Source organism: Dermacentor albipictus, chromosome 10, assembly GCF_038994185.2.
Source record: "Dermacentor albipictus isolate Rhodes 1998 colony chromosome 10, USDA_Dalb.pri_finalv2, whole genome shotgun sequence".
Classification (NCBI taxonomy): domain Eukaryota; kingdom Metazoa; phylum Arthropoda; class Arachnida; order Ixodida; family Ixodidae; genus Dermacentor; species Dermacentor albipictus.
In genome coordinates, this window is record NC_091830.1 from 40,557,990 (window position 1) to 40,573,346 (window position 15,357).

General features: G+C 46.9%; 1 protein-coding gene across 1 annotated transcript in view; it reads right to left on the minus strand.

Annotated features, from left to right (window-relative positions):
- LOC135907340 (synaptotagmin-1-like) overlaps positions 1 to 13,006 on the minus strand; it is a 176,571-nt gene extending 163,565 nt beyond the window's left edge. Inside the window, exon 1 of the mRNA XM_065439023.1 lies at positions 12,156 to 13,006. The gene's annotated coding sequence lies outside the window, so the exon portion shown is untranslated. The remainder of the gene's footprint in view (positions 1 to 12,155) is intronic.
- Positions 13,007 to 15,357: the final 2,351 nt, after the last annotated feature.

Below are 15,357 nucleotides of genomic sequence, written 5' to 3' on the forward strand. Positions count from 1 at the left end.
GACGTCTGGAAGATATCCGGCGCTTAGAGCGAAAGAAGAAACATTTTCCCAGAATGTAAGCGGTCGACAAGGTAGTATGGACGCTGGGGGCGAGTGAAACATAACCTCTCCATGCATTCCATCAGCTATCGACGCGCACTGGACGTGGAGGCGGCCGTGCGGTAGCCAGACCCGTCACCGGAGTTCCGAGGGGATAATCTTGTTAATCCTTTTCTGCATGCCTTGCAGAAGGAAGGCACGGCTGGAAGACTCCATCCGCTTTCGGAGGCCCTAAATGGCAACTTAAGGCAAACGTACACGCTCTCTGTAAGTAGATGGAGCTATTAAATGAAGTAGGCCACCTGACGTCAACGGGTGAAGCAGCAATGAAGGGCTCAATGCACACGAAAGGACTACTTCAGAGGGAGATGCATTCTCGGGAGCTCCTATATGTATACCTGCGGACGATGAGAATTGTTCTACTTGGCATCCACCGCACCTAATATGGTCGCGTTAGTTACTATTACGACAGTAGGACTGTATTTTTATTGAAGGTCATCAATTGGTTTTACACAACTGAAGATCGCAAAATTAAAGAAAAAAATAAGCATGACGTTTAGAGCTGCATAATTCAGCAATAAACATGTATGATGATTCTGTAGCCTGGATCTACTGAAACATATGAAACTGACAAGCCTGTTGCATTCCACATTGGCCTAAAATATACCAATAACTTGTTAGTGGGGCTTCAGTAAAACTCCCGTGAACCTTCTAGTAAGATCACGTAATCTATAAGCTCGTATGTGGCATTTGGCATGTTTTGATTCTCTACCAGAGCCAACAGGCAGAACTGCGATGTCTGGTTTAGGCGCAAGGTTACAAACTTTTGAGCTCTGTGCATGAGTTTTTCTAGCTTATTCATATTCAGCGATTTCGTTACAGAAAACTGAATTCCTAGATCCCTATTCTGCTTGACAGAGTCAGTAGAATCATTCTCTTTCTTAGGTGGGACAAATTTATTAAAATCTGTTCAGCGGTCACGTTATCAAATCAGAAGGTTTCTCTGTTCCACGTGTATCGCGGTAGCATTTGACACTGTGCAGCACGATATCCTCTTAAAAAAGCTTGCTGCGTATGGTGTTCGAGGAGTAGCACAGAATTTAATTACATCATATCTCTCAAATCGGTATCAGTATGTATGCGTCGACAATCTGGTATCGCAAAAATTGAAAGTCGAATATGGCGTTCCTCAAGGATCAATCTTAGGACCCCTCTTATTTCTTGTATACATAAATGATATAACGTCGATACCAAACTCCCCTGAAATAATAATGTATGCTGACGACACTAATATCTTCTTTACTGGCACTACAAAAGAGGTCATAGAATCATCAGCTAACAGTTACCTCTTACACCTCTCCAGGTGGCTTAAAAGCAACCGGCTGAGTTTAAACACAAGCAAAACCAAATATATATTTTTTTAAGCCAGCAAATAAAAAATGGCTGTGGCTTAGGTAAGGTTAAGCCCAGGATGCGAAGCATACTAGCCTTTATTTTAGTTGTTGAACCACTGTTTAGCCTGGTGAACTGCTGTTGCTTGGCTATATTTGGTTCGGCTAGACGAAGAAACAACTCATGCATTACTTCTTCGCCTTCAAGAGTGGAACGCGACAGCGTTCCCGTCGACCCGCCAAGGGGTGTAAGACAATGGGCTACAGGGCAGCGACTACGCGCCCCGCATTGGACGCGGTGAGCGTCGAGCAAAGCAGCGTTCGGCGCGGCAACGAAATGTGCGCCTGAGCAAGAGACGCACGCCTTAGAAACAGCGCGTTTCTAAGGCAACACCGCATTCACTAGAGGCGCTTTTGTACCGCTTTGAAGCGTTGTACTCGTGGCTCAGTGGTAGCGTCTCCGTCCCACACTCCGGAGACCCTGGTTCGATTCCCACCCAGCCCGTCTTGCAAGAGTTGAGCCAAAGCCACTTCTCCTCTGTCGTGACGTCACGGTGTCACGTGATTTCATGGTCACCGCCGCGCCTGAGGAGCTGGGTTGAGCCCTCGTAATATGCTTCGCATAAAAAGACCCCTATTGTGTTCATCTGCACTTTGAGGACACATTACTGGAACAAGTTACACAGCAAAAGTTCTTGGGCGTATGGTTTACAGAGGACCTTACTTGGAATACTCATGTTGACAAATTAAAAAGTGAGCTATCTCGAGTTACTGGCTGCATGTATAAAATACAAAATATACTACCCGCCTGGTTGAAACAAACATTATATTACTCACTTTTCTATTCAAAACTCAGTTATGGCATTTTAGTCTGGGGAACTACGACAGCTTCAAACTACAACAAACTAATCCTTGTACAAATGAAAATATTGAGAATGTGTGAAAACTATGTGGGTGACAAACGAGTCGGTCGGTGTGCAAGCATCCTCTGTGGCACCTCATGACTTGCTACTAGAAGGACGACGACGAAGTTACTGTGCTCGGTTGCTGGTTTTCCTCTGGTGCTGCAGTTTTCTCTGTTCACATTATTTTCGTGCATCAGTAACAGGCAACGACGTTTGTGCTGAACCCTGAAGTCTTCTACTCTGCTGGGAGATCCTCCCCGCGGAGCTTGCCATGGAAGATATGGTCTTGGACGCGTCTGGCGGTCAGCATAGACCGCCTGCGGCTCGGAAGCGGCTCAGTTCGGAAGTAGGATCCGACGCTACTGATTCCGAGCTTTCTGACTCAAGATCGGAAGATTCTGATGGTTTCATACCTGTCAAACACCGCCGCCCACGACGGACGTCTCCGGCGTCGTCCTCAAGTGAAGGGACTATCATATACAGCACCATCAAGACTACGACCGTAGCTTTCATTCCCATCGACGCGATGGTAAGCCTGAATGATATCTCTCGACAGAAACTTAATGATTTCTTCTTCAAACTTGCCCCTGGACTAATCCAAGAGGTTCGCGTGAACCCATGGAAAAATGTCATTGCCGTTGACACGACTGATGATAAGATGGTGCAAACACTACTTGGTTTGTCTGAAATCTGTGGGGTCCACACGCGTCCCTACATACCACAGGGTACAAATATAGTGGCTGGTGTCGTATCTAATGTGGACTTGGATCTAAAGGACGACGTTTTTAAGAACATGATCGTTTGCACGCCACCATGCAAAATAATTAGCGTCCGAAGGCTGGGCACGTCAAAGTGCGTGAAGATACTTTTCGCCTCTGGAAAGCTGCCTAGTCATATAAAGGCTGGACTTGTGCGCTACCCTGTTCGACCTTTCATACCACGGCCTTTGCAATGCCATAAATGTTTCAAGATTGGTCATGTTCAGGGCTTTTGCACCAGAGATCTGGTCTGTGCCAAATGCGGTGGGAATCACCATGTAGATTCCTGTGAAAGTCATGCATATCGGTGCCCTAACTGTAATGGTGAACATTTGGCAACGGATAAAGGATGTCCCTCATTGAAGAATGAACTAAAGGCACTAAAAGAGAAAGCCATAAAGAAGGCAGCAGGAGATGAGAGCTCCCGTCGCCGTAGTGCTGCCCCAGCAACTGGAAAGGCAGCGCGTTCAAAGAGTGACAAAGAAACAACACATCAGAAAGTAGGGGGGCGGACCTTTTGCCTCTCAGACACATCGTGGCCAGCGCTTCCATCGAAAGCGCCGGAACAAGTATCTACAAAGACTTCGACCATAGTGGAAAGCACTGCAAACACAGTACCTAAACCGGTATCAGCCAACGACGATGTACAACTTGTCAATCTCCTAAAGATGCTTGTCAACGTCATCAGATCTCTAATCTCCGGTCGCCAGACACCAGCAGCGTCAGCAGCAGAGCAACTTTTGGAGGCACTCGTTCCTGTCCTCGACGGCCTTCGCTAGACGTTTTACCGGAAATAATTCTAACAGTTGTCAGCAGCCTCGCCCCTTTGTGCTGCAATGGAATGTCAGGTCGATGCGACCACGGCACGCTGATTTAGCCCTTCGACTAGTCGCTATGAAGACTCCTCCGGACGTTATAGCGCTTCAGGAGACTAACGTAAGGAAAGACGAATATCGATTGCCAGGCTTCGTGGGTGTCCACAGTACCACTCGATGCGCGGAACCAGCTTGTGGCTCTTTCCAGTGTGTGGAGGCGGCGCATACGCGCAATGCTTCAAAAGCATCAGTGTACGTTCGTGCTGACTTGGACTTCGCGGTTATAGACACAGACGGCCTCTGTGACAATGATTTTGAGTGTGTAGCTGTTACTGTGAGCCTCAGAGGTGTGTGTACGACGGTGGCAAGCATATACAACAGGCCTACACGTTCTTCCGATACCTCGCTACTTGAGGGCTTAGTGTCTCGGTGTGGTGCATCGTTTGTGTTATGCGGAGACTTTAATGCCCACCATCCACGATGGTGTAGCCGTCCCCAAGACAATCGTGGGGAAGAGATTAACGAGTTCATTATCAAGAACGATCTCCAAATACTGAATGACGGTTCACCTACATTTATTGGTAGAGGAAAGGAGCATTCCACTATAGACCTTGCGATAACAACGAGAGATGTGTGCTTAGCCTGGTCATGTGAACCCGACCCGTGGGGCTCAGATCACCTACCCATTTGGTTAACACCAACACATACTGGGGGTCGCCAGGATGTCGTTTATACGGTTACTAACTGGGACAAGTTCCGACAGCTCATCTCAGAGGCACCATCTCAAGACAGCCTATTTAAATATATGAGTGAGTGCTTACAAAAAGCTACAGCACAACGAAGACGGAATATCGGCAAACCAAACCCCGATCTCAAGCTTTTGCGGCTCCGCGCATGTCGACGGCGCGCTTATAGACGGGCACAGCGCTCTAAACGACGCACCGACTGGACTATATACAATCGCCTTGATGCAGCCATACGGCGCCATACAAAACAGCTTCGTCGCAAGAGCTGGGAAGCTTTGTGTAGTTCGTTGCATACTGGAAGTGGTTTTGGAAATGTATGGCGCATACTGAAGGCTCTCCGCACTCCTGAAATCTGCAAGAATCCAACGGCTACATTGAGCATAGCGACTGGCCAGTCACCAAAGGTAATAGCAGAGGCATTTGCAGACATTTTCGTCTCTCCTGCATCCAGAGACACCACAATTAGCGATATTCCTTCTTTGACAACTCACAGCACCGTAACCGCTTCCTATGGTCCAGCTTGCCAGATGGACGAGGCAGATTTCACTGTTGAGGAGCTACGACACGCGCTGAGCCTCTCCAAACGCCGCACTGCTCCAGGCGCAGATGGTGTGACGTACCAAGCATTGCGGAACGTTGATAAGAGTTTCCATGACCGTATATTGGACGAGTACAATGAAGTATGGAGAACCGGTGTAATCCCTGCTGAGTGGAAATCGTCCGTTGTAATACCAATTTTAAAGCCCGGGCGTCCGGCAAGACACCTCAAGTCCTACCGACCAATATCCCTAACTTCAAACATCGTCAAGTTAATGGAGCGAATGGTCTTGTTTCGCTTAGATGTCAGGCTAGAGGAGCTGAATTATTTCCCTGATGTCATGAGTGGCTTTCGTCGCCGCCGTTCGGCTCTGGACAGCATATCAGACCTTGTCTCAGCACTCGAATTTGCTAAAGAAAACAAGCATTCCGCCTACATGCTCTTCCTAGACATACAGCAAGCTTTCGATTCAGTTCCGCATAAGGCGATTATTTTCGCACTTGCAACCGCGGGAATTTCGGGTCGTCTACTCCAGTTTGTGCATAATTTTCTATCGGAGCGCCGCATGAAAGTGCGTGTCGGAGGAGTAACCAGTGAATACCGAAATGTGAAGTGCGGTGTTCCACAGGGCAGCGTATTATCGCCACTTTTGTTTAACGCGGTACTCGCCGCGCTTCCAAGTCGTTTGCCTCGAGACACTGACTTCCCTGTGAGCATAGCTGTCTACGCAGATGACATTGCTCTGTGGATAAGCGGCCCTTCGCACCTTGGTCCGCGGCTTCGTGCAAGCTTGCAAAGAGCTCTCAACGCTACTTCGGAGTACTTGGGTGAAGTTGGCCTGCTCATATCACCTACTAAGTCGGCTGCAATAGCATATCACCCTAAACAACGCGCTCGTCGAACAATGAGCCGACTGTATCTTGACGAAACGCCTATAAACTGGGTGCGACAACACCGTTATTTGGGGTTAATTGTGGATGATCGCATCTCTTGGCGTCCTGCCGTTAAATCTGTACGACGCAAATCGCACTCCCTTCTTAAGTATGTGGCCGCATTGACTGCTCGAGGTGCTGGTTGCGACCAAACAACGGCTCTTCAGGTGTACCAGTCATCTGTACTCTCAGGCATACTGTACGCATTACCACTTTTGAACATACCACCTAGTTTGATGGCCCAACTGGAGCGAGATCATCACGTTGCCCTTCGACTAATGCTTGGCTTACCTCGTGAGGCGCAGTCTATTGCATTACTTACTGAAGCGCATCAGTTACCCCTGAGGCTGCAAGCAGATCAGAGAGCTCTATATCATATTGAGCGTCTGCACCGCGCATCGAATGGTCAAGCGCTCCTTGATCGTCTGATTCACCGCCCATTATCTCGCATGGGAAAAATGGCGGCATTATTTATGGATATCACTACCATTTCTGATCATGCTGCTTCAGATACGTCTCCGCCTCCAAAAGGTATCACGACACATCTATTCCCCATTTTCCTCACAATCCCTGGCATGCACAAAAAGTCTGATATGGCTGTTTCGGCAATATTCCAATTGGCTCAATCACACTTGTTCGAAAAGTTTCCAGATCATCTTCAAGTTTTCACAGATGCATCTGTACACAACGACGGTCAAGGCGCCTCTGCAGCTTTTTACTGCCCTTCAACTCAAGTACGACGTATCTTTCAGATACCTCATCCAACTTCGTCAACAACTGCGGAACTAGCAGCGATTAATGTTGCATTGAAATACATGCTAGAGGAGTTAATTACATCGAAGGTCGTCATCTTTACGGACTCCCGTGCTGCCCTTAGCAGGTTACAACGCAGTGAGCTTGATTGTCCATTTGTGCGCAGTATTAATGACTCTGCGAGCAAAATTACATCACGTGGGGTATCTCTCGTTGCTCAATGGATACCTTCACACGTAGGAATCACCGGAAATGAAGAGGCTGATCGGCTCGCTTCAAGTTGCGTTCATAACAACTGTGACTGCCCAGAAATTTTGTGCAAGCTTGATGACGCTCGTCTGCTGATTCGTCGCCACCTACTCAAGCAGCATCCAGATCAGCGCGTCGCAAATGGAACGTTCCCGCCCCGTGTTCGTGGTCGAGGCTTGCCTCGTCGCGCTAGAGCACAACTGCTCAAGCTAAGGGTTGGTTGCGTGAACGTGCACGAACGTTTATACAGACAAGAGCGTGCGGAAAGTCCATTGTGTACGTCTTGTGGCTGCTACGAGACACTTCAGCACCTTATACTTGAGTGTCCCGCTTTCAGTGCGCAGCGCATGTCGCTAGTGAGAAACTATCATCTCCTTGGCCTGCGGTGTGCGACACTCGAGGACTGTTTATACCCCAGTGGCTGTGCATCTAAACGTGATCAGGCCCATCGCGCCCTACTAACCTTTATAGAAGTAACTAACTTAGGTTCACGTTTGTAGCATGAACATTGAACATTCTGTAGTAGCGTGACCTTCAGTGACCGGCCCTACTGTGTGTGATCTGTACTGTGTTCTAAGGCTTCTTCCTTCGAAGATGGGAGGTGGCGTATTCAAACACCTTATAGTGTATATTGTGAACCGACTAACGGTGAAACGGTGATTACGTGCAGCTTTACTTGGCGTCTCATCGTGGAGAACACAATTAGCCGCATAGCGAACTAGCCATGGATGTGGTTGATAATTGTGGAGGCTGTTCGACGCGGCGTCACTTTAATTCCGGATGCTGAGTTCTACTTTAGTCTTTAGATTTGTCCTGTTGCAGTGTCCTGTTGCTCTCTTTTCCTCTTTCCGTTTTTCCTCCCCTCCTTCCTATCCTCTATTTCTGTGTTGCTGTCACCTCCCTTCAGAAGAGTAGGCAGGCGTTGTGTCCCTTCCGGTGGCAGTTGCCAGCCTGCCCCTCGCTTTCCCTTTCCTAATACGTGTGTATATGTGTATATGTGTTCAAAACAAATAATAATAATAATAATAATAACGAGGACTCCGAACAAAACCGCTCTTCATTAAATATAGCATGCTTAAAGCAGATCAAGTTTATTATTTCAAACTACTCCAGTGGATATATAAAAATAGGCTGCACACAATACCTGTCGACAGTTGCGCCTCATACCCAATACGTAAACCACACTATGTAAAGCCCGCCACAAGAACTAATTACGAAAAGCAAACATTGAATTATCAAACGATTAATATATTAAACAGTAATCACTTTAACGTACAATACACACAATCCTTCCACAGCTTCAAAAATGACTGTAAAAACCTATTAGTGGGCAGTGACATTGCATTTTCATTTTGAGTAACTTGTGCTCATCCCTGATAACACATGTAACCTCAGTTATGTTACAGATTTTTTTCAGCGCTTGTAACTCATGTTTGCCATTGTTTCGGCATTTACATTGTGTATCAGTCTAAACCTTCGTTTTTTTTTTCTGAAATGTTTCTATGTACTGATCTACTTACTGTATGTGCTATTCATTTTCGAGCAAGTGATTCTATGGTTTTATTTTCTTTGTTGACTTCTGGTGTAAGCCAATATTATTGTTATGTAATACTTATTGCGTATGTATCTTCTGCTTTTTTCGAAATCTATCCCGTTGAATCAAAAGTAATGCTTTGGAGACATGTGTTCTGAATCATTGAATTTTTCGTTGCTGTGTGCTGTAAAAGATATGTTCGACAAATATGTATGTGAATGATATGTCATGCTGCCTTGAACTGTAGGGGCGCAGAGGCTCTGTCAGGCATTTTGCCTTTACCTCTGCCCCCTACACGGAGAGAATCCGTGAAACAAACAATAAAGAAAGAAAGATCTGCAAAAATAATAAAAAAAAAATTGTTCCAATACCCATAGCCGACTAAAAGCCCGCTTCAGGCACTAATTTCTGGCGCCACTCATACTCAAACTGCGTTATGCTCAAACCACTTTGCGAAAATTTCGTTTCTCTTTTAATATATTTTATTCACTGTGAGTTAATATTACCACATCACTTTCTTCCTTAAAGACTGTGGCCTAATAAATTATCTACAAAAACACACAAACTACCAAAAGAAGAAATACAGTGTACAGATAAGGAAATATGCAGCCACAGCGTGTGTTTTACTGATGCAGAGCAGTTGCAATTTGAGATCTCTGGGAGAAATGTTCGTCCTGTAGTTACTGCCGTGGGCTTGTATAGGCTCATGGTGACGGAACTATCGCGCTAGCTGTTTTAACAATTTTTCACCAAGTGATTGCAAGCTGTCCTATTTCAGCTGCAAAAACACATTTCTTCTAACAGCAAGAATTCAGGCCTTCTTGTACGTATCCACTCTAATCAATCCCATGCGCCCCCTGTGATCAGTACACATCCATCCACGATGTTACGAAGTGTCTGTCCATGAAGGCGCTGACAATGCAGCAATAACTTGCACCGTGAAAAAGAGGATAGAAAAGAAGATGCTGCGTCAGTCGTTGGACGGCCATACCGTTTATACAGTCTTGTGTATAGCGTACATAAACTGTCATATCATTTCTACGTACGAGTGGTCCCTGTGACAATTGTTTTGTACAAGATCCTTTAGAAAACGTGTATGCTTCCAGATAAATCAATGTATTTCATAGAAATCTAGACCCTTCTTTAATACCAGCATCACAGAGTGCCAGAGCGATAAAGATAAAGAAAACAGATGAAGATAAAGATAACAAGATAAAGAAAAGACACTGATGCGCACGCCATCGGTGACCATAAGTACGAATTTTGAAACCTCTGATAAAACGATAGAACATCCGCGAAGTGTAGCCACTGCAACTGTTTCATTTCTGTGGCATCCATGTTTTTCACCGGCGTTCCTGCGTGGCCTGATTTTGACTAATATATTCTGAAACTTCCACTGAAGTCAGAGCCGCTTAACATTGCGGCCGAGAGGAAAAGTGATGCAGCAGAGAAAATGTACAATAAACGAGCGGTGTCTTCGCTCATTTCCAAGCAGAAACGCATAATTTTTGTGTGCTTATGTACATAAAAGGGCACGTAAGTTTACAGTAAAAAAAGCGTCGCAGCGACTGCTTGAATGGCGTCAGCAATATTGACCGATGGCGGTAGTGCTAAAGAATATATTGAAGTGCATTAAAGATGCGTATATATATGCCACGGAATGTATATTAGAAATATAGTATTATTCCAAATGTAAAGTAATGTAAGATATTAATTATCTACAGATATTTGGTGAACCTATTCGAAAATATAACAGGGAGTGGCATAAAGAAAACGCGGAATACTTGATAGGAGGGAAAGGGATGGGCTATAAAGACCAAACTATTAAGGTAACACAATATATCTAAAATAACTGCGTTATAAAACGACTGGTAAATAGACAGAGGACCAATAATAATATTGCAAGGCAAATAAAAGCATTGACCTTTCTAAACTCTCATTGTTACTGCGATCGTTCAACTCCATTTCGATTCTAGAAATACAAAATCAAATAATTTATAATAGGTATTTCATTATACTAAACAGATGCCGTCAAGTAATGCCTTTGTAGAGAAGCATCTCGAGATGAAGAAAAAATCGAACGCATTTTGTGATCCTTGCAGTTCAATTTTACACGTGTGCATTTCTCGAATACAAGCAATCAACAATGGCGAAACCAGAGATGTCTCCAGAGCCCACAGTTCGACAGGCGCACATGTCTTCGAATATAGGCAGAAGTATAAGTACCTCGTTGCACAGGGATGAAAAAGTAAACTGATTAACTTGTGTGGGTGGTGGATTGCGTTATTACGCTTTTCTTTCTCTGCACCGTCACTGCAGCCTTTTACAGAAATTATGCACATGAGTGGTCACAGGAATCCCCACATCCGAAGCGATAAATTTGACTTGCCATTAGAATATATGCGTGTCAGGGTATAGGCTTATAGAAATAAGCGGGACAGACCAGTGCATAAGGCTCGACCCCGTCTGAATTATTCATGTCTCACTCCGGCGAGTAACGTCCTAAGACGTTTCTCTTGTGTTGCGCCACCACGTCATTATGCGCCCAAATCTCCATGTTCGATAACGCTTGCGTAGGGGAAATAGTTATTTTAACCACCGCCTACGCGTGCTAAGCAAACACGTCGAGATAAGCTACGCAGAGGTTATCTCGAGCTACTGCGTAGTTACCGCTACCGCTCCATATGTTTGGAAACGTAGGCGCCGACCACTTAAGAGCAGTGCGTAGTATTGCGTCACCGCGCGAGAAAACCCCCCGCGTAAATGAAGGCAAGGTTATGGTTCCCGTTATTCGCAAGGGAAACGCTGCTATCAGATTAATGACATCTGGCTCGCCGCAAAGGGACATCGATTTCTTAGGCGTAACGACCGAGAAATCAGCTTTCGGTTTCGGGATTGCGAAAGCTTAATGGCAGCGTTATGATGCCCTCAACTTGCACCTCCTCAATGTTCGTGAAGTCAATATGGCACAGCCTTCGTGTCATCAAATTAACCAATTTCATAGTTAGTGTCGAGTTATTCTGAACGACGTTTACTGTAGCAAACAGAAAGCGTAGCGCTGATAGCCAACACACCAGGGAATAACTACGTCGCATAAGCCTTGCGCTCCTCGGAAGTAAAGTTAGTTGTACTAGGCTTTCGCATCAGAATATCAGCATCGTCGTTATGTGCGTCAGGAGACAACGTCGGCGCACTGCACCCGTTCCTTAAAGTCAACACAAATCGGCAGTGACACCGGCACGGCTTCGAAGCTACAGCTTCAACGCCCCGTTCAGGGCGTCATTGAAAAGCAGGGAAGACGCTGCGAAGCACCAACATATGCCGGGCCCATTACCCGTGCAGCAGCGCCGAGCACAGGCGCGCGTAGATACGTCACACTGCCGTTGGTGGCGGACGGGAAGCTCGCGAGTGCCAAGCGACGCGCAAAGCGGGCCTTCAAGGAACGTGAATCGAGTGAAGCGGGGGAGAAGAAAAAAAGAAAAGAGCTGCTCTCACCTTGCGTTTCAATCGTAGAAGTGCCGGCTCGTGGTGTCTATGTGGTGTCTAGAAGTGCCGGCTCGTGGTGTCTTTCGGTGAGGGGTGGGCTTTTGCGAACAAAATAACTCTTCCCCGTCTCCTCCTTGACACCGACGGAAACAGAGCTAGTAGATGCGGCGAACGAAAGAACGCAAAAGTCTCTCCGGCACACTCTCTTTCGCAGTTGAGGCGGTGGGCAGAAACGAATGGGACTTGGCCGTTGTGCCCCGCACGTATAGGGTCGTCAGAAAAAAAAAAACCCTTTTCCCTGTATCCCTCAGTTCCCGATTCCACTCTTCCTTCAAAAACTCCGGGAAACCACTGCGAAGCGTGCACTACTGCAGTACAGCGAAGCGAGGCGGTGCAGCGGCACGTCACTGAGAGCGAAGCTTGAAAGGGTCGTTCCGAAGGGCGAAGCAGTGATGTGCGGTTGCGTGTGTTCGTCTCCTTTCTCCGGCGGGCCCGCTGAGCGTTGCAGTATCTTTCCCCCTGTGTTTTCGTAGGGTCGTTCCGGGGCTAACGGAGAAGCCTAGGATGACTGGGAGCAAGGTTGGTGCGGTAGGGGGACAACGCCGGTGCCTCCAGGCGTTAAGGTGGCTGTGCCGTTTACCCTACCATGGCTCCAGCTCTCCCCTCGACGAATCGACGAAACCCGTCTGCTTCGTAAGCGGATACCTTCTTCCGTCGCACGTCGTCTGACCTTTCCTTTTCCCGGCGCAGATCGTTGCCTTCTGGGCGCTTCCTCCTCCGTATTCTTTTTTTTATCCCTGTGCAGACGCAGGTGTCGAAAAGGGAGTTGTCGCTCCGCGTGATAACGCGTCTCTCCCGTCTGCGCCGTCGCCAAGATGGCAACGCTGCCCAATGCTGCTGCTTTCCCCTCTTTCGGGAACAGCTTCCCCAAACGGCCGCCGCGGAGCCGGTGGCGCTGCCGTGCGCGGGTCGCGAGTGCGGTTTCTGTTTTGTTCGCCCGGGGTTCCACGCGCCAATCGATAGCGCTGCTGGTCGATAGAGGACGCCACGTCCCATTCATTCGCCCTCTCTTTCGCTGTCGCGTAGGTGCGTCGCGGACGTCACGTGTTGCTGTGACGTCACTGGCGGAGCGTTAAAATTGGGGCAGATGTCGGGGAACAAGCTCCACGAGGAGTTCGCCACAAGTTGTTTCGAGTTCTTCCAGGTATATAATAAAGTAAGGTACCTTAACCAACCTCGTGAGGTCACAATTGCTTCAGATGACGGACGCGGCTTCGTGAGGGGGAGCTGGCACGGCCAATGCATGCGAACGGTCGCTGTAGTCGTGACGTACGCTTTTGTGGTCTGCATTCTAGTTTCCTTATGGGCCCTTCGCTGTAGCCCGAAAAGTATTCAACCGATTCGTGCTGAGCATCCGATTGAATGGCTTGTGTAGACTAAGTGATATGTGACCTGGGACATTGTACTCACTATACAGGGTGTCCCATATATCTTGAGCCAAGAATTTAAAAACGAAAGATGCGTCGGAAGCGAATTGAACTGAACGCATATTATTCGTAATAGCCTATATATATAGTAACTATGACAATTTTTTGTTTTCCCCATAACTCACTTATGAATTAAGTTTATTGACCCAACTTTTTAATTATTGGCTGAGGACCCCAGGTATGCTACGCAGATTTGTAGAGCACCTTCAGAAACCACCGATCGAGTTGTTTGATCGAGCCCGTCCTTTTTTCCGGGTTGCAAGGGAAGCCCGCGAAATATGAAAAAAAGCCACGTGACGGAGCGTTTGCGCAACGGTATTGTGCAGCTCTCAAGCGTGCGTTCATTGAACAAGGTTGGCTGCGTTGTGACTGGCGACGAGGAAGCGGCAGGGCGTTCCTTATCTCATCGGCAGCGCTCGGCCAGCAGCATGCATTTTCGTCATCATCCGACGGGAGCCGACCTTGTTCACCGAACCCAGCCCAGTCAATGACAACTTGAGCAGAATACAAAATGGACATGTCCACTAGGTGGACATCTGCAGAATACTCTCCTTCCCCCCCTCCCCAACTTGAGCAATGACTCTATCCCTCAGCGCATGTCGACAGTGTCCCGCGAGCGTTATAGGTCTTTCCTGCACACTTAGGTACTTTCCACACAGCGGAACCCTGCGGTAGAGCATCCCTTGATCGTTGGCCCAGTCGACATCTCCTGATTCCCCAACATTATTACCCTTAGTAGGCCGATGATCCATCCATACCTTAATTCAACATAATCAGCATCATCAAAGTCTTTCTCAGCAGTTCCCGAATCGAAAGTGAAACATTTTTTGTGCGTCCTTACAACGTGGCCATTGGAATAAGCAACTTCCGCGCATATAGCTGACCGCTTGCTTGATCTTGCTGCTTGTATAAATCGATCAAGCGCTATTTAGAACTTGAAGGAAGTGCTGGGTCAGTTCGAACCTAACCAGAGAATACTAAAATAAAATGCACGTGACGCCGAGAAGGATTTCAGCTTTTGAGGGCCACGTCAAGTCGGAAGACGCATGGCAAACTACAAATTTGCATAAAAATGCGAATGAGACCGGATGAAGCAGGAAATATTCCCTGCGTTCTAGGCTGGACGAACTACATGAATGGGCGTGGTTCCTATAATAGCGTCCCTGACAGCTCTTTTGACAACTGTTCTCAATCCGTATTGCATGTGCGATGTTCCACTGTCTGGAACCCTTCGCCTAAGCATGTCACGTGAAGAAGGCCTCTCTTGTGCTTCAGACTGGGATCGAAGGACAGTTCTTGTTGGGCTAGCTGGTGAAACGTAACTACATGATGAGGGGTGCAAATTATTACACACACACAGGACTGTTGCACGTCCTCTCTGTGCTTTATCTGTGTATGTGTGTTAGTATTCTGCTCCATGCTAATAACCGGGATCTAGCATTGCAAATTATTATTAACCCAGAGGTAGCCACACCTACGACTGCATAGGTTAAGGGCAGACCAGACTGCGCCACCAGACCCAAAATATGCCTTCCATTTATTGTTTCTTGATACGGCGTGACATCAGCATTCCGCCCTATTTAGATACATATTTAAACAGATGTCACATGATACTGACTTATTCGTTTAAATACTTTGTACATAGGTTCGAGATTTTGCAATTTGTATACGTTCTCATGTATTTTATGCAGGCGCTTTGTTCTAACAGGACGAATTGTGTCAGA